Source organism: Phyllostomus hastatus, unplaced genomic scaffold (assembly GCF_019186645.2).
Source record: "Phyllostomus hastatus isolate PE091 unplaced genomic scaffold, TTU_PhHast_1.1 phas_contig_58, whole genome shotgun sequence".
Lineage (NCBI taxonomy): Eukaryota > Metazoa > Chordata > Mammalia > Chiroptera > Phyllostomidae > Phyllostomus > Phyllostomus hastatus.
In genome coordinates, this window is record NW_025333916.1 from 38,645,242 (window position 1) to 38,663,526 (window position 18,285).

Below are 18,285 nucleotides of genomic sequence, written 5' to 3' on the forward strand. Positions count from 1 at the left end.
CGGGGCTGGCTCGCCCCGCCCCTGCCCCGCCCCCACCCCGCCCGAGCTGCCGCGCCTCCTCCTCCCCCTCCCAGCTAGAGTGAAACCCGAGCGCTCCACCCCGCGCCTGACCTCCCTGGCCCCACCCCCTACACCGCCCCTTCCCCAGGCTGGACCCCTCTGAGCTTAGGGCACCTCTGCACCCCAAAAACCCCACTACTGCCTCCCCGGTGGGAGTGCGCCAGAGCCTGGACTTTCGGGGGCTCCCTCCCCGTGGCCACTCGCGCGGACCTTCAGTGGCTCCTCGCCCAAGTCCCGCCGCTCGGACGTGGCTACATTGAGGGGGAGGGGGGTGGCGAGCGCGGTATAAAGGGCCGGAGGCGGTGCGCGCGGAGATCTAGACGTGGCGCGTCCGCTCTGCCGGCCTCTGCTCCAGGTATGTGCGTGTCCCCCGGAGAATTGCGGCCGCGTGGTGGGGGTGGGCAGAGATGGCCGGGTCCTCTCGGACTCCTGAGTTTGTGACTTTTTCATTTTTGTAAGACATGCTCTTGCGGGGGCTGAGCTGGAAACTCCTTAGAGTCTCTGCGGGTTCTTGGAGGAGCGATTTGGGGGTGAGCCTCCAGCCTAGTTCGGGTCGATTTCTACGAAGTTCAGAGACAAGAGCAAATCAGACGAACCGGGGAGGCAGGTCAGGGGGTTCACAAGTACTACGCTGAGCGTTAAAAGAGGAGCTTCTAGGTGGACAAGGTCAGCTAGTCTAATTCTGGGGCTAAATCTTACTTGTTGCACTTTTGCAGAATCTCGGTTATGTCAAACAAGTGCTCAGGTGAAAAGTTTCATAACTGGAAATTGAAGTACTTTTCAAGACTCCTAGAATTTGATATTTTGTTGCAAAGCCTCTGCTTGGAACTCCAAAGAGCGGCACGTGACCCTTTCCCTCTGCCTAGGGGTGGGAACAGTATCTCTGGGCCCTTTTTTCTCCGTCTGGACTTCAGAGGGTGGCTTTGAAGTTCCCCTTGCAAAAGGAAACGCAAGAAAGCCCCACTGCTTTCCTCTCTCAGCTAGTGACATAGTGTGTCCCTATGGCACACGTTTACATATAGCTCGAGGCAGGACAGGTTGTTGAGATACCGCATACTGGGAATGGGCCAGTGTCCCATAACTGCCGTTGAGCTCATCTGTGCAAGGAACCACTAGCTGGAAGGTGTCCCAGCCAATCACATGCAAGAGAAGAGCTATAGAAATACAAATTGACATTGACTTGTGTTTCCTTTGGAGAAATGCTTTTTTAATAAAAAAAAAAAAGCGATTTTGAAGGAAGCCCAGCCCAAACTCTTGAAGTCTCTTTCACACCAGTGATGAGTAGCCTGGGAACTCCAGGCCTCACTCGGATTTCCTTTAAGACCTCCGGAGGAAACGTCAGTAGCTGGGCTCCTCTTTAAGAAACATTCTAACCTGGGTTGTGGAGGGGGCCTGGGGCTGGTGCCGGACAGCTGCCTGGCTCCTGGGATCTTACAGAACAGCTTAACAGTTCTGTGCTTGGCATGAAGGGCACTAGCTCCATTCCTGGCATTCCAGCTCTCTTGCCTACGTGGCACCCAGGCCTAGGAATGCCCTGGGAGGAGGAGGTGGCCAAGGTCTGGCCTGGCCGCTCTGCCCTTGGGGGGTGGAGGACTTTACCTTACTCTTGACCTTGCAGCCCTTGGGTGGGTGGGTACCTTTGGAGTCTCTAGTGACCAAGGCAAAGGGAGACAAATTAGGATAAAAATGTGGAGTTAATCCTGTCTTTGCCTTGAACATTACAGTTAAGGGCATGTACACTTGAAAAAAAAATCTTGGCATATGTACAGAGAGCTACGCAGTGAAAAGAACTTAGTTTTCTACACTATAACCCAGGAGGGCTGATAAGATAACATTTAACTCAATAAATTGTGTAACTTTATGTGTATGTGGGGGAGGGAGGTCAATTTCCCAGGCAGTTTACAGGCTACACCGAAGCATTGTTAAAAAATGTACGTTTAGTGATAATGAATGACAAACAAATTAATAATGAGAACGGAGGAGAAACCTCCGTTCAAATAATAATTTAGAGTGCATCGTTAAAGTGAAATGGCCCTAAACTGAGGTTGTGATTTCACCTTGTGACCTAGGGAGAAGTTCCTGAACTTTACTGAGCTAGCTTAAATGAACCAGCTGGCAGGCGTGTCCTTAGTAAGCACTGAGACAGAGAGGAAGTAATGCAAGTACGGGAAATACCCAGGGCCCAGTATAGAAGTCTGTACAATAAAAATGTTTTAAAGAATCCACAAGCGTTCCCTTGTTCCAAATGAAAATTTCTGGGTTTGTTGGGATTTTTTTTTTTTAAGTTTTACTCACTGAAGAACTTCCTACATTAAGCTTTTACATTGTAGAACTAGAGGTGATCATTTTAAAATGAAGCTGTTTAGTTCTCTTATACAAATAAAAATATAGCTTTCCCTAAACTGTTTCATGTCAGCCATGCACACGATGTAAAAGAATGAGCAAACCACTCAAGCACTCGGTGAAAATGATGAATTTTGGGGCGCTGATTCATGTGACCTGAAAAACGCCATCCATTTCCTGATTCACCTCAAGTTCTGCAGTGATATGAGGGATGTCTTATGTCTCTGAAATAACTAACGGGTTTTATCTTGATTTCTCTCCCTTGTGCTTGAATTTCAGCTACATTGATAAACCGCCATCTTAGAGGGGAGCAGCAGGGAGGGGGCTGATGAGAAGGTCGCCTGGTGGAGATACAGACGCTGCTGTGATCAGGAGTGACCTCCAAGGGGCACCTCCGTCTGTGACCTTGACAAGGCATGTGATTGTATTAGTATCACGAGAAACCTCAGTCCAGAAGTCGTGGCCTATGGACACTTACATGGTAACTAGATGTTCCTGCAGATGAGCCAAGAGGCACATGACACTCGTCATCCACAGGTGTTCCCATCTTACTCCTGTTTTCCTTCTTCTACATCCCTGGCATTTTAGAGTTGAAAAAACTGCGAGATCCTCTGATCAGCTCCATTAGTTTTTTTTTTCTTGAAATGGCCAAACATTGATAAAAACAACATGCAGTTTTATGCCTCACTAAGATTGCCTAGTGCTAGTGTTTGTTCATACACCATTTTAAGTACTTCAAAGACCCATGATGTGGCTACAGATAAGGCTGTGATGCTCCCCAGAGACTTGACAGCAGAACCACCAGGTGGGGAGAACTCAGGGAGCCCATACTCGAGGCCCTTGAGCTTCACCAGGGTAAAAATTCTTTTACCCCTAGAAATGCTCACCCACCGTTTAGTGGAGCAGCCTTCTCCCATGGCAGAGGTAAGCAGGCCAGTTTTACTCAAAAACACCAGCCAGAAACTAAAACAGAATAGAAAGAAAATCGTGGCACACCTGAGAGTGAGCATAAATGGGCATGGAGCGAAGTGGGGCCCTGGCCCTTAAACTGAGGGACCAGGGCCACCACGAAGGCACCTGCACGTCAGCCCTCTGCCAGGCTGCTCACTGGCCCCTGCACCACTCTCCCTCCTCTGAAGCTGAGGGCCACCCACACCCACCCGGGGCCTGCTTCCAGCTTCCCCGGCCTGTCAGGAGCCTGTTTGTCCCTGCTGGGTGTTCCATGGAGGCTGACACACAGCAACTTGGCCTCACCCAACCCAGGTGAGCTTCCTACCTTTGAGCTTACCAGAACTCACCCCCCAGCTGAAAACCACCTCTAGAAGTATTTTGCCTTGTCTTTATGGTTAAATTTCTAGATATATTTTCCTAGCAACCCAATTTCCTTAAAATAAAATTGTGCTCAAACCACCTCAAGTTGTGTTTTTATGAGTATGGTATGGGGAGAAGAACAATGCTGGGTTTAAAGGATTTTTGGAACACCTGGGGGAAATGCAGACGCTTTGTGGCACAGAGAGAAAGCATCCATATGGCTTCCTGAGTGTTATGTTCTGACATGGAGCTTTGTATATATTTTTAGTGTCCATAAGCAAAAAGTGTACTTTTAAAATAGATATGCTTGACACTCATTAACCAATGTCCCCTATAATCCTCTGTCTTTGAAAATAGAGATCTGGGGAAAATAAGTGTGTTTGGAAATAAATTTTCAAAAATAAGCTCCATCCTACATAGGTTTAGAAATACAGATTACTCTGCCTCAGATTATTCCATCATTTAGCAGGGAGATGAACTCATGACGACCTTGAGGAAAATGAAAAGAATATCTACTAAGTGAAATTGACCAGTGGACCAAGTGTCTGCTGAAGCAAATAAGTGGGAAGATGAGTTGTCAAGAATCTTGTCACCCTTCTGTCACCTTGCTTCAGACCCTGCCTTCCATTCCCATCACTGTCACCTTCATTCAGAATATGAACTTCGCTCACCCAGAACACCAGCACCTCCCCTGATGGCCCCGGTCTCCCTGCGCTTCCTGTCTACAGCTCTACGCCACCGCGCTCACGCCCAAACACCACCACCCAACTCGTTCTCAATAACACAACTGATTTTGAATTGCAATCTGCCTGGCTTGTAAAAAAGAAAAAGGAAAAGCAACTTCCATGGCACTTAGTTGTGACCAACAAGATGTAAGGCAGTGGGATCCCAAGAAAGGCTTCAAGTAAGGGGGCAACAGCTAACTGGGTGTGAACTTTCCTGCCCTTACCTCCTGAAACCAAGGGTCCTCATGGCTTTCATTAAATTTAGTCTTAAATCCCAGCTATAGAAATCAGATCTCTGTCTACCTATGTGCCCCCCAGAGACCCAGCCTTTCCCCCCAGATCATCAGCAACCCCGGAGGCAGTAGAAGACCAAGGCCTGGACCTAATGGACATGCGGTCCAGACCTCTGGCAGGCTAAAGATAGCTAGCACCTTGACCTAAGTTATGGTTCAGTTCCTGAGCCTAAAGGTGAAATGACCCTTGGACAGAGGAACTTCAGAAAAGACCTCAAAGCTGCCCTCCAGACCTAAAGAAATGATTTACTACCCTCACTCACCTCTGGTCAGTCTGCCCCCAGCATGACCCCAGGCCCTTAACCCACAGTGTCCTGTGACTTTGCCCTATCATATAATCTGTAACCTAGTGCCATCTGGGTGTCAGATTTTTAGCATGAACTCTCCCTGTCCAGATTGGCCAATTCAATGTTAAACTATTTTTCTTTCTATAATGCAAAGTCCTGCTCAAGCATTTCTTTGAGCCAGTGTGCACAGGCAGGCTGACCCAAGGAAAAACATGGGGATTCTGATAACACTTCTGAATTCCTGCCTGGAATTTGACTACAATAGTAGAAATTACAGTCAATATCCAGGGCTGTAAGGTAACCTTTAAGATATAAGCCATGAGTCAAGAATAGGAAAGCTGAAAAAACGACACTGAATCCCTGGTTAGGCTCTAGTCCCCCTAACTCAGCCATGGACTGCCACCTCCAGGCTTCGGAACAGGAGAGAGAAATAACATTCCCTTGTGTTTCGTCCATCACTGTTTCTGTTCTGGGTTCTGCAGGAGAACATGAAGGCTCTTCCAGTCTGGCATCCCTGAATCCTCATCTCTCTGCACTGCCACCCATGCAGGCCCCCTCCAGCTCTGCTTTCCTCTTTCAGCCAAGGTTGTTGCACAGCATGTGCCCTGGCACTGAGCTGTGCATTAAGAATAGAATAGAGCAACACAGAGCCAATTACTGCCCTTGCAGGAATTACAGTCTTTGGGGGAGCAGTGGGTATCAAGGACTGATCCCACAAACGTGTAATCATAAGCCCTGATAAATGCTAGAATAGACAGTGTAGGGGTGTCTGGTTTAGTCTGGAAGGTCAGGACAGGCATCACTGAGGCGACATTTGAGCTGGCATTTGAGGGATGAGTAGGGACTAACAAGGAAATGGGGAAGGTAGAGCAATTCCAGGAAAGAGTGGAAATACGTTAGTATATAACTCAAGCACATGTGTGAAAATACCAAGGGTAGTAATGTAATAGCAAAAAAAGGAACCAACAGGTACAATTTTCTAAAACAGTAGAGAGGGGAAAAGATGAAATAAAGATAACTTGACCAATCCAGTAAAAGGCTGAAAAAAAAAAGACAAATGGAAAGAAAAACATGTAGGAAGAGAAGAACTAGTAGAATTTCAGTAAACATGTAAAATCCAATTATATCCAAGAGCACAATAACACAATGGGGGGAAATATACCAGGCAAATAAATACCAGTCAAAGTAAAGATAGTTTAAAATTGCCCATATCGGAAATACAGGTTTTAAAGATAAAATCCTTTGTAGATAAATTCACTATCTAAAAAAGATCCAGTTCATTAGGAAACACAAATGTGTACAAATCTAACAAAATGGTTTCTAAATATAAAAAGTAAAAATCTACAAAATTATAAAGAAAATTGGCAAGTCCACAGTTAATGATGGAGCACATTTCTCTGACTGATTGATTCCACAGGAGGAAAAATATGAATCTAGATATCCTGAGAAAAACAATGATCAAGATTTACAAAAATTAAGCAAGTCTCAATGAATTCTTAATATTCAGTATCATACATTTAGGTTACAAATCAATCATTTTTGAGTATATTTTGTTCATTGTGCTATTACCATTGTTCCATTTTTTCTCCCCTTTATTCCCCTCTGCCCTGCATCCCCCCTCCCACCAGCATTCCCCACCTTTAGTTCAAGGAACATATAAGTTCCTTGGCTTCTCCATTCCCTATACTATTCTTAACCTCCCCTTGTCTATTTTGTACCTACCACTTATGCTTCTTATTCCCTGCACCTTTTCCCCTGATCTCCCCCCTAACCTTCCATGTGATCTCCATTTCCATGATTCTGTTCCGTTCTAGTTGTTTCCTTAGTTTGTCTTTGTTTTGTTTATTTTAGGTTCAGTTGTTGATAGTTGTGACTTTGCTGTCATTTTACTATTCATAGTTTTGATCTTTTTCTTAGATAAGTCCATTTAACATTTCATATAATAAGGGCTTGGTGATAATGAACTCCTTTAACTTGACCTTATCTCAGAAACACTTTATCTGTCCTTCCATTCTAAATGAAAGCTTTGCTGGATAGAGTAATTTTGGATATAGGTCCTTGCCTTTCATGACTTGGAATACTTCTTTCCAGCCCCTTCTTGCCTGCAAGATCTCTTTTGAGAAATCAGCTGACAGTCTTATGACCACTCCTTTGTAGGTAATTGACTCCTTTTCTCTTACTGCTTTTAAGATTCTCTCCTTATCTTTAATCTTGGGTGATATAATTATGATGTGCCTTGGTGCATGCTTCCTTGGGTCCAACTTCTTTGGGATTCTCTGAGCTCCCTGGACTTCCTGGAAGTCTATTTCCTTTGACAGATTGGGGAAGTTCTTCATTTTTTTTTCCAATAAGTTTTCCATTTCTTGCTCTTCCTCTTCACCTTCTGGCACCCCTATGATTCAGATGTTGGAACATTTAAAGCTGTCCCAGAGGTTCCTAAGCCTCTCTTCATTTTTTTGAATTCTTGTTTTTCCATTCTGTTCTGGTTGAATGTTTACTTCTTCCTTCTGCTCCAAATCATTGATCTGAGTCCTGGTTTCCTTCCCTTTACTGTTGGCTCCCTGTGTATTTTTCATTTCACTTTTCATAGCCTTCATTTTTTTCCTCTATTTTGCAACCATACTAAATGATTTCTGTGAGCATTCGGATTACCAGCATCTGATAGGTTGGCTATCTCTTCATCGCTTAGATCTAATTTTGGAGCTTCGATCTGTTCTTTCACTTGGGCCATGTGTCTTTGTCTTGGCATGCCTGTTACCCTTTAAGTGGCAGAGCCTTAGGTATTTGCCAGGGCAGGTCAACCCACATTGCTGACTTTGGTGCTGTGTGTGGGAGAGGGGTCTGAGAGGGAACAATGCTGAGAGTCAGACACTTCCCCTGCTATCCACAAGCAAACTGGGCCCTTCTGGTGCTGATTTCCAGGTACGTGGGTTTGTGTATGTTCTAGGACCCAGTGGGTCCCTCCAACCCATATCAGAAATATAGGTTTTCAAGCTATATTTTTCCTGCCACCACAAACCCTACAGGTGTTTTCAATCAGAGGCTTTGAGGCTTTATTTCCCTGCACTGGAACCCCAGGTTGCATGGTCTGTCTCGCTCTGCAGTTGTTCCTTCCAGTTTATCCGCATACAAATGTGCAGCCACAGGCTCCGCCAGCCACCACCTCACCAGCCTGGTCCTTCAGTCAATGCCTAGCGACAAGTCCTCTCCACCACAGCTGCCTGTCTCCGCTGCTCCCACTGGTCTAGATGAATGTTTCTTCTTTAACTCCTTGGTTGTCAGACTTCCACACAGTTTGATTTTCTGGCAGTCCTGGTTGTTGTTGTTTTTTTTATAATTTGTTGTTGTCCTTCTTTTGGTTGTGCGAGGAGGCAAAGTGTATCTACCTACGCCTCCATCTTAGCCAACAAATTAATCATTTTAAATAAAACATTGGAAATATTTCATATTTGTCAATCGTAAGCCACATTTCTAATGACACATAGAACATAGAAGACAATGGAAATCAGAAAAATTCATATTTTATATGAAAATACAACACAAACTTACACGATGTAACTAAAGTAGTACTTACAGAGAAAGCCTAAAGTACTTCCATTAGGAAAGGACTGAAATTGACAAGCTAAAAGTCCAACTCAAGAAGTCAGAAAAAGAAAATAGCAAAGAGAAATAATGTCATTAATATCACATATTGATTAAAGATCATAACATTACAAAGAAAGAATCAACAATAGCAAAATGATTTAAAAAAACAAGTTTAATGAAATACACCACCCTCTGGATATATATATATATATATATATATATATATATATATATATATATATTTCACTAGAAAAAAATTAGCTTTAGAAAACTAAAGAGGAAATTAGAATTTAAATACACTTACAATCATTAAAGAAACTGAATCAGTGAATATGTAATAAGTAAAACAGTTTAACAATCCTATCTGGTTTTCTAGGAAGATTCTACCAAATATTCAAGACACAATTAATCCCTATTTTATCAAAGTTATTTTAATGAAAAGTCACAGGACAAACTCTCAAAAATACATGGATGACGTTTTATGACTAGAAAACATACTAATGTAATTAATCATCTCGTCAACAGACTAAAGAAAAACCATATGACCACTTCATCGACTACATAATATGCTTTGATAAAATTTAACATGTATTTATCATTAAAAAAACTCTCTTAGCTATTAGACTGGTAATAAAAGGGAATTAGAGTATCTATGAAAAAGTCAACATGAAACTTTATATTTAATAGTGAAAAATTAGGGATGTTCACTTGGAGGGGAAGATGGAGACAGGCCTGCACATATCAGCACTTCTACTCAACACTGAAATAACTGGTTGAAAAGTGTCTGGCAAGAAAACTTTCCCTTTTCTTCCTTCAGTTCTTCCTGGCTGGTTGAATAATTCAAGTGACATACAGCAGATTAACAGGAGAAAATCAAATTTTAATATGTGCATATGGAGGAATTCACATAAGCATGAAAATTCCAAAGGCACCAGGCAAAATGAGGTAAATACGTCATTTTGGATTAAAAAGAGGCAACGTACAGGTCCATAAGAAATCAAACATATGGTAAACAAGTTCACGCAGGGTCACCTGGAAAGAAGGAGAAAGGAAGGGAATCTAGAGTCAGAGATTTCAGCTTGGGTCGTCCCTGTCTGCCCCACACTTCATTCACCTGTGCTGGAGTGACTGTGCTCAAGTTCCTTCCTGAAGCAGGTTTTCTACCTGAATTCCTTTAGGTAGGTGAAGACTCCTCCTGAGTTTGTGGGGCATTAATTGTTTTCAGCTGTAAATAATCTTCATGCCCATGGGCGGGGGCACATTCTGGGGAGACTCATTCCCAACCCCCACAAAAGGACATTGCAGACAACATAACTGTTTCCAGTAAAAGCACTTAAGAACATCTACAGATAAATAATTAGAAGAAAGAAAAAGTTCTGTAAGTCTGCTGGGTAGACTCTCAGTACACAAATCAATTGTGTTCCCATAAACCAACAGCAAATATGAGAAAATATAATTGAGAAAAGATAACATTAACAATAAAAAAATCAATATGTTACCTAAGAATAATTTTGGCAAAGATATGTTGGACCTTTGTGGAAAACTTATAAAACTACATTTAAAGATCCTAAAGAAAGCCTAGATAAACTGATGATATCCTACATTTCTGTATGGATTGTTTCAGTATATAATATCTTGAATATTAAATATTCATTCAGAAAATCTATGCTCCCCAAATTCATTCTTAAATACAAGAATTACATTACATTACATTGTATTATATTAAATACAATGCAGATGCAATCAAAATCTCAACTGGCTGCATGGAACTCAAGTAGATCATAAAATTTATAAGCAAGGCAAGATCACAGGTCTGAGAGTGGCTAAAGAATTTCTGTAGAAAATGAACATGGTAGGTGGGAGTCATAAGGTATCAATATTGTTCATAAAGCTATAGAAATTAAGACAATGAGATACTAGCACAGGGATTGACTACGAGAACACGACAGAGGGCTTATAAACAGACCCATACATATGCTGTCTTTGACATGTGACAAAGGGCTCCCTGGGGAGAGGTGGGACCCAATAAATGGGCTTAAGACAAGTGACAATCCAGGTGGAAAAACACTGAATTAGAAACTTCCCTCAAGCCATTCATAGAAATAACCTCAAAGTAGATTAAAGCTAAAGTAGAAAACATTAAAACGTTAAGAAAAACATATAAAAAGCTGTCTATATGACCTCTGGATAGGGAAGCAGTTTTCAAAAGACCAGCCATAAAGAAAAAAAATCAATACAGCAAATAACATTAAAGGTTAGACCTTCCATGTGATGAAATACAACTTAGAAGCAAGCCACAGCCTGGGAGAATTCTCAGTGCACACAATTGGCAAAAGCTGATGGGCAGAATATATGGTCAAACTCCTACCAACCCAATGGAGAAGGAGAAATAGAAAAACGTGCAAATGAAATAGGAAGCTCAGTGGCCAACAAACATAAGAAGAGACTACAACTTCCCTAATAATCATGGAAACTTAATTAAAACAATATGGCACCATGTCATACCAATCAGATTGGCAATAATAAAAAAAGTCTGGTGATACCAACTGTTATCAAATTTTGGCAAGGGGAGCTTTAGAGGTGTAAATTGGTACAATCACTTGGAAAGGCATTTTGGCCACTCTTGTCAAGTTAAAAACGTCCATTGCATACAGCCCAGCTGGCAAAGTTGCAGAGGACATGCCGTATACTGCCAGTTTACATAAAGTATTAAACCAAAAAATCATGTCTATATAGCATATGAATACACACACAGTCGTCAAATAGTACAGAAACGATAAGCACTAAGCTCAGGCTGTTTATCTGGGGCTGGGGCTGGGGGTGGGCAGAGATTGTAAAAAGATAAACAGCTTTATCTGTGATTCTGTTGTTTTCCATTTAAAAAAACTAAGAGATGAAGCAAATATTGAAAAATGTTGAGATTAGATAAAGCTGGTTTGGTGGGTGTTCGTTAGATTACTGTCCTTCTCTGTATGCTCACAAAATGCCATAATTCAATGAAGAAGGTTGATGGGAAGTAAGGAAGTGCCGAGGGTAGGCAGAGGAAGCTCATTAGAGCAGTTCTGTCCTGAAGAGGAACAAAGAAACGGGTAGCAGCTGGAGAGATGTGAGCACAGAGGGCTATTTTTCAAAGTGGGTCATTGGAAGCATGTTTATACATTGATTGAAATACCTTCATGGACAGAGAAAAATTGACTGTGCAGTAGAGAAACAAGATAACCCCAGAACAAAGGCCTTGGAAGGATAAGAGGCAACAGAATTTGTGTTTGGAGAGCCGGGGCTCTCTTAGCATTGTCAGGAGAGAGGTCCAAGGCAGAGGGGGCTCAAGCAGGAATGGAAGTTTTGTTGGTGTAGATGAAGACCTACCGACTAAGAACTTTTGTTTGTTTTCCTAATGAAGTGCAATCTTCCCTTGTATCTGAGGGGATTGGTTCCAGGGCATCTCCACCCCACCCCCATACCAACATCTGCAGATGCTCAAGTCCTTTACATAATGTGGTCTAGGATTTTCATATGTCCTATGCACATCTTCCCATATACTTTAAATCATTTAAATGGTTCTGCTAGTGCTGAGAAAGAAATGGTCCAAGAGAAAAAAGACATGAGGGTCCAATTATGACTGTTTTCTTGTCTATCTCTAAGGGTTTTGCTCTGAGTATCCTACACAGCAACTCATTTCATGCTAAACTCTATTGAGAGACACATTTTCCTATTCAGAATCTTAGGTGATCAGAGAATATTCTAAATATTTGCTCATCTTGCTCAAAGATTCACTAAAATACCAACAATTATCAGTTGATTTCTATAAAATAGTTTGCTTATCTGTAATATAATCTGAAAAATGTTTGTTGCCAAGTTTATGGCTTTTGGGACTGCAGTATTATTGGGGGGTCACTTTCTGCTTCTCTCTGTCATACACATCCACACACACCTTTTCTCTTCTGCTGGGGTCAGATTTTCAGCTTTGTGCGTGAATGAAGGAGCCTTCGGTGGAACAGGAACTGAGGAAGCATTTCCCCTGGAGTAACACAAGACCGTGTTGACCACTGTTCACTACCCTTCTTCCCAAATTTCCCGGATCAACAAGCAGAGGCGCAATTACTTACCCATGCCAGCATAAGAGCTACAATAATATGTGTTTCACCTTTCCCTACCCTCAGGAGATGTCATTTCAACTCACCCAGTGAAACACGTCAGGATCTCGGGCAGGTGAGGAAATGATATGTAGGCACCTCATTTCCAGAAAATTGCGCCACACCTTCCAGGGCCCACCAAGACAAACACTGCCACACTCTCTGAGTGGGCTGGATTGCCTGCTATTTCACTCTCCAGAGTCTCCTGCAGTGATTCATCCATAATGGTGACTGCATCAATGAGGTCATGAATATCTGAGGCTCGGGCAATCCTCAGTGAAGTGTCTTGTAATGTGTCTTTTGTAGAGCTGACATGTATTGAGTTTCCTGCTTGCCAGGCTCTGGCCTCAGAGGTTTAAACTATTAACCCTGTAGATCCCTCCCAATAACTCCAAATGCTGGGAACCTTATTATCATCACTTCCTGGATGAGAACACTGAGCATGGAGAGGTGACATCATTTCCCCCACAATGAAACAGCCAGGAGGCATGGGGGGATTCGGGTGGCAACACTGCCCCACTGCACACTAGCCCAGGGTTTGGCCAGTGTTTCCTGTAAAGGTCAGATAGTAAATATTTCAGCTTTGTGAGCCACACAGTCTCTGTTGTAACTGTAGGCAATACATGACCTAATTGTGTTCCAATAACACTTTATGTGCAAAGGCAGACAGAGGGCCACACCGGCCCCCAAGCTGTTGATACCTGCTCCAGGAGAATGGACCTCCACCTTCAGCTTTTTTCAAAGTCCTCGGGAGGCTTTGCACACATCGTGTAGGTGCCTCTCGGCCTCCGGTGGTTCTGACTCCCCAGACCTTTGGTGGGGCCCAGAGGGACATCGTGTAGCCTGTCTCCAGGCAATGTTGACATGGTGGGTCTGGGGAGAAGAACTTGGAGAACCACCATCTAGAAGAATATTATTAACAAGCACAGCCAGTACATTATCTTCTGAAAGCAAATCAGAACTAATATAAAAGCTTGCCATTCCATGACTAAATCCCTATCATTTCCTTCCCCTTGCAGTCTTTGTTCTCAGGAATTTTGTTTTCTGGAACATCAGCTTTTCAGACAGGAACCACGTTCCATCTTCTTGGTATTCATAGTGCCTGGCAGAGTGGCTTGTGTTACCAGGTGCTCAAAAATGTTTGCTTGTAAAATCAAAAGAAAATGAATGACTGTATTGCTGCCATGTTAGATCATTTCCAAAAATTTTTACATGTGACAATAGTACTAAGGACTTGGCTAAATTGCTGTAACTCAGAGAATGACACCACCTAGTGTGGGGAAATCATTTGTCTTTTATAGTAGTTCATTTTTCCCCGCTGACACATTAAGGAAAATCTACATTTCAAGACAGTGTTGAGTTTTGTCCCAGTCACATTAAATAGAGCTTGCTCAGAGCTTGTTTCTCCTTGCCTGTCAGGACATGGTTTGTCGGAGAGTGGGGACAAAAACAGGCAGGTTATAGGTTCACAAAAGGCACTGACAAGCTAGGCAACAATAGAGCTTAGAGCTAAATGGTTGGGATCAGGCTGACTGGACACGTCTAGAAATAACTCGAGCAGGGGACACCTGCCAGGACTGGTTCCCCTTGGAGCAGGTGGGAAGTAAGGAGCTACTTACACACCCCGGTGCTCTGGCCACACCACAAGGCACCAGGGCTCCTTGGGTCTCTTTACATAGAAAAAAAAAATGGGTGGGAAACTAAAATGTCCTCCAAACTATTTGAATTCTTAAAGTGAGGATTTCATTTCGTTTCAAAATGTGACTTTCCTCCATTTTCCCCGATTCGGAGGAGAACTGAACCCTGCAGGAGAGTGAAAGGACGGCTCTCTGTCTGTGGCACACACTCCTCAGGGCTTCCTTGTGTCCAAGTGTTAATTTGAACTGACAAAACACTCTTGGCACTTTAATTTCATTTTATAAAAAAAAAAGGCAAACTTAACTTCTAAGAGTATTTATTCCAAGTTTAATGGCTCACGTTCCCGAGGTCGGCAAGCAGATGGAGTTGAAGACAAGAATGTATAATTGCAGATTATGAAACTGCAAAATTAACATTACTTTGGTAATGTCAAGATAAGATTTGAGAGCCAGAAGGGATTTTCAAGATCATTGATCTTAAACCTCATCACACAGATGAAGACGCAGAGGCGGTGTTGATGAGGTGTCCTTCCCAGATTCACAGCGCCAGCTGGGGACGGAGCTGCGCCCGATGCCCCCTCTCCTGGCACATCAAACCGGCCTCCCGCTCCTATGCCCCACTATCCCCACTAACTCCTTACGAGAAAGGGGGACCTAATTTCTCCTCTGCTGCTTCACCTTCAAACGTACAAGAGCGTGTTTGCATGAGTGCGTAAAAGGGAGATACAGAGAAGACCAGAGGAGAGAGGTGCGAAGACGAGAGGAGGGCAGCGAGGGAGGGGAAAGAGACTGTTGGGGGACACACCTGCAATAGTTACTTCGCTATCCATTTTGGCCCACTATTTTGAAATATTTCATAATTTATTTGGATCTGTTAACAAAACATTGGACAAAGACCATGAAAGAATTCATTAAGAATGACTTAACCTTACCACGTAGAGTAATAAGGGTTTAATTTGGGCTATACAGGACAGACATCCAAAACACCAGGGGCGTAAGGACAGGAAGTTTTCAGGTGAAAGGAGAAGCCGAGCCGTCATGATGTCATAACGTAACACTTCACAAACCCCGCAGGGGCCTGGCTCCTCCTCAACGCAGCTCTTCCACTCCACGAAGCAGAGCAGTGGCCCTTCCATGTTTGCTCTACAGCTAGCTGGCCTGGCAGAGTTTAAATTCACCTCTCCTGTGTGTTAAGTAGCAGTCAGAACATGCCAGCATTCTACGTTTTCTGGGCACTTCCCTGACTATTGGTGATGGCATATGTTCTGCCTCCCAAGATACTGCAGGTGACAATGGCCCTGGATCTTTGGTCACCATATAACAAGGATCACCAGCCTTCCAGCCACCGACATCTGAGTCTTTGCTGCCCTCTGTGACAATGTTTCCTCTAGGCCAATGACATCAGTTTGAAGTTCCAGCAAAGGCAACTTTGCACTTTCAGGTATCAAAATCTGCTCTGTAGGTTCAGGTGTGTGTTACAGGGACCCAAACACATGATGGCGTAAAGCACAAGAAAGTTTAGTTCTTTCTCACCTAACATCTGAAGTGCAGCTGCTGCTGCACAAGGGTGTCAGGCACCCAGGCTCCCCGCTCCCTGTGACCAGGCCATGCCTCGGTGACTGTCGTGCCTTTGTGAGCCAATGTTTCTTACGCCATGTCCACCAGAAAGGAGGCTTGAGAGGGATCATGGGTCCTTGCTTGTTAAGGCACCACTTGGAGATTTCACACATCATTTCTGTTCCATCCCATCATTCAGGACCAAATCTCAAGAACAAACTCATTTTTCAGCCTGGTTTAGTGCTGGGGCAAAAATTGGGGGTTTTTATTACTATAGAAGAGGTCACTGTTTTGGAACACAAGCAGTCTCTGCCACACTATGAAATTTCTTTAATGTTAAGCATAAATATTTTTAAAATAACCTATTAATAGTTCATAGATATAATTGCAGCATGACTATACCATTTACCCTGAAGTCTCAGTCATCTAGAATATTGGTGATGCTGCCAACAAGGAAATTCCTTATCCACAGTGTTGGGGCCACCTGACCCTTCACTGCCATCTGACTTCCCCTCCACTCCCAAACCACAGGCACCCACTCTGGACTGTGGCACCCTGGGCTCTCCTTATATCTGAAATGATACTAGATCCAGTGAACAACTCCTTAGGTTCACACTTTGGATATATCTGGTTTAGTGCTTTGTTTTAAATGCCCACTAAGGTTTTATTTCCAATGGGCATAATTTTCATGGGTAGAAAGTACAAGGTCTTTTTGTAAAAATATTAAAGTTTTGGGGTTTGTTGTTTTATTTTTGCAGCCTTAATCACCTCAGATCTGCTAGTTTTATAGGTGGTGTCCTATTCTTCTCATATCTGAATCTATTGTTTGTGTTTTCTGCTGAGCTGTGCACGTGGTAGATTGTTCTTTAGTGATTTTAAAGTTTAAGTTGTGAGTTTCTACTCAGTGGGGCTCTCCATGTGAAAATCTTGAGTGTCCTGGACTAAAGTATGCTCCTCGGAGAGGGTTTGGGCATCCCAGGAGCCATGTCAGACCAGGGCTACTTTTTTTTTATTTTCTGGTGACAATTTCCTCCTTTGGAGGTCTCAGGGATAGTAATGTCAAACTCAAAACCTTCATGCGTGAAATCTGGAGCTTATCATTCAAAAGGGAAGATATTTCCTACCATGAGTCAGGGGCAGACAGCTTTACTGTCTCTGCTGGTGTGTGGATGTTTTACAAACCCTTTCAGGGAGGGTGTAGCCAACCAACAGGATAGGACTGGCTTTTAGGATGGGGATGGGCAGGGGAGTAACTTCCTCAATATTATCTTGTATGCCTGAAGGCCTGATTTTCTGTGACCACTAAAATCTAAGTCCCTTGGTTACTGGTTATCAAGATAGGCATGCCCCACAATACAACCGCATAAATTTCTATTCTATCTTTATTTTTAGCCCTTGGGAGTTGCCATACTCTGTTGTGAGCTCAATTCTGCATTTTAAAGATACTTAGTTTATTTTTATCCAGACCTTTCAGGTGTTGTGCAGTGCGAAGAGCTTCAGAACACCTAGTAGACCATGTTTCCATAAAGAGACTATCAACCCCCTATTTCAGTCCTGTAGAAGCAAACTAAGTTACATGCTTCAACCTGATACATTGTAATGTAAGCAACAGACTAAAAGAAAATAGTTGCAACATTTGTCACAGACAAAGGCTTAGTGTGTTTGTACAACAGGGCACAGCTGGCTATTTGGGCTGGATCCCAGATGCTCCTGGGTAGAGACAGCAGCTTACCTTCCCTTCTCCAGTTACTCACCCCACATCTGAAGCCCGGCAAATTCTTGTACATGAAGGACAGGCATCCACAGTGTGCATAGAATTGACACTACTGTTTTCCCACCCTAGAGAAGACAATGTCTCTGTTAACTCCAGAGAATATTCCAGACAATTGGCAGCTGTGTGACTTGCCTATATGGCATCCTGATGATAGAAATGGACAAGAAGGAGCCAGAGCAAGATGGACAGAGGAAGTTAGAGAGCAGGCAGGTATGGCAGCTCACTAGCTGGGCTTGTTAGCATGTGAAGGAATTCCTCTGGGGTCTCCCAGAAGGAACAGGAGCAGATGCTTTGTAGTGAGCTAATCCTGGCAATCTGCCTGGTAGCTATTGAGCTCCCATAATTGATTGGGCCCCTCAAGCTAAAGGGAATTTATACTACTGAGACATGGACCATGTGGGTGATGCTAAATATATAGAGTGCTTAAGAATAGAAAAATTCCAAATAAAAGATGAAGGAAAATTAACTCCTAAAAGAAGCAACAAAGTAGATATCAAACCTAAAAATTAATCTTGCTCAAAAATTAAAAAATAAAATGAGATAACATTTTCATTTACCAAATTGAAAAAGATGATCAAAT

The 18,285-nt window shown here is 43.1% G+C and overlaps 1 long non-coding RNA gene and 1 other non-coding gene across 2 annotated transcripts; both read left to right on the top strand.

Moving 5' to 3' along the window:
• The first annotated feature begins 142 nt into the window (after window positions 1–142).
• On the top strand, window positions 143–3,813 carry LOC123824753. Its single transcript, XR_006786744.1, has 2 exons — window positions 143–415; window positions 2,683–3,813. It is a non-coding gene; the product is annotated as an uncharacterized LOC123824753 (long non-coding RNA).
• Window positions 2,521–2,590, top strand: LOC123825035. Its single transcript, XR_006786817.1, has one exon. It is a non-coding gene; the product is annotated as a small nucleolar RNA SNORD123 (small nucleolar RNA).
• Window positions 3,814–18,285: the final 14,472 nt, after the last annotated feature.